At 39.9% G+C, this 1,671-nt stretch overlaps 1 long non-coding RNA gene across 2 annotated transcripts in view; it reads right to left on the bottom strand.

Annotated features, from left to right (window-relative positions):
- The window catches only part of LOC103468046 (uncharacterized), a 2,665-nt gene extending 2,141 nt beyond the window's left edge, over window positions 1-524 (bottom strand). For both annotated transcript variants that reach the window (XR_534147.2, XR_534146.2), the window contains exon 1: window positions 466-524. This is a non-coding gene — a long non-coding RNA (uncharacterized LOC103468046). The remainder of the gene's footprint in view (window positions 1-465) is intronic.
- Window positions 525-1,671: the final 1,147 nt, after the last annotated feature.

The following is a 1,671-nucleotide window of genomic DNA, read 5'->3' as shown; positions in this document are numbered from 1 at the left end:
CCACCCGCGACATTTCCCATATTCTAAAACCCCAAACTTGACATTGAAAGTATATTTACCGAAGTTAAATGGCCACCAGGCTTTTATGTTAACCGGGACATCAAATCAAGTTTAGCAAACAAGCAAACTGCAGCTTGATATTTTTAAAAAGCAGGATTGAGACGTAAGTAGCATGACGCCATGAACGGTTAGCTTTAGCTTTCACGCGCCCCGTTCAGTTTGACTTGAAAAAATGGCCGGTACTTTGAATTCGGTAAAATACATGAATAAGTAATACAGCAATCTCCGCGTTTTACTTTTATAATACACAAGCAAACACAGAATTGTAAAAAAATAATAAATTTTTTGTAAAAAAAAAAAAAAGACTGCAAAACAGTATGCAATTAGGAGTCTCACGAAGTCAACTACAAATATTTCAAAACATTATTCACAGAAAAGAATGTGTTTTTATTTATTTTACTTTACCAGGGAGGTGGCAGAAAGGTACCTCCGTCTCTTAATCCATGTTCCAGGGTCCGGTTGGCTGACCAGTTTTCGCGCTTCGCGAAGGTTCTTGTTCCCATGATGCAATGCGTAAAATGAAAAATACGGTACTGTAAAACTAAAAAACAGAGAAATTCCTTCAAATTTCTACAGTACATTTACCCGTTTTTTTTACAGTGTACCTGAGTGCCAATAACGTTGCGGTATTTAAATATAAGTAATACAGATTGGCCATTCAGGAGATGTAAACTGAAACTTTGAATGCCAGCTGGAAAAAAACTGTGGCCAGAGGCAGCAAAACCCGACCGGAGGTTCGTCTGCCGTAGATCCAGCTGTGAGTCTGCATCTTGCTGCGCAGTTAATGAAGGATGATAGTGAACTGCGCAGAAAATCATAAAAAAGCTTAATATGATTGCACCGCTTACGGCAGTGCACTGAGGAATATGCAGGTTTTATTTTGAAAGTTTCAGTAAGCTTCACTTTAATGACCACACTAATTCAATGTGTAACAGCAGTTTGTTTAAACCAGTCACATAAAACCCAAAAGAGCAATTACCTGATGTGAAAAATGTCAAGGCTTTTATTTTGAAATTTTCAGTAAGCTTCATTTTAAATTTCCACACCGATCCAATGTGTAACAGTGGTTTGGTTAATCCAGCTATATAATGCCTAAAACAGCAAGTAGCTCTAAATGCCAGCTCAGCCCTCCTCTGTAATAACTGAGTGATCCAACATGTGTGTTGTGCAAGACAGTGCACTAGGGGGCAGTGAAGTGCTTAAGGTACTTAAGTTTCAATGGCGGCACCACCGGTTTTAACTTGCCGTTAAAGCATCCATTGGGCGGAGGTTAAACTACCCAACAGTTAAACTGAATGTCTGTTTATTAACAACCGTTGGGCGAAGCCTAACTGTGACTTCTTCGGAAAAAACGGTTTACCAGCCGTTGAATAGCAGCTTGCAGGTAAACAGCCGGTTAAGATTATGGTTCAACGGCTAAACCGTTTATCAGGTGTTTACCTGCTGAAAACTGTTGAACACCTCTTCAACCATTTGCCTGTTCAGTTGAACCTGCTGTTTATTGGGCGGTAAACGGCTTCTTCGCTTCGATGTGTGTCCTTTGCCCCATTAAAGTGTGGGGCTGAGGAGTTGACTGTTGACGGGGTTTGTAATAATGACATTTTGTTTCTG

Source organism: Poecilia reticulata, linkage group LG7, assembly GCF_000633615.1.
Source record: "Poecilia reticulata strain Guanapo linkage group LG7, Guppy_female_1.0+MT, whole genome shotgun sequence".
In the NCBI taxonomy this organism is placed as follows: domain Eukaryota; kingdom Metazoa; phylum Chordata; class Actinopteri; order Cyprinodontiformes; family Poeciliidae; genus Poecilia; species Poecilia reticulata.
This window is presented reverse-complemented; position numbering and strand designations above follow the sequence as displayed.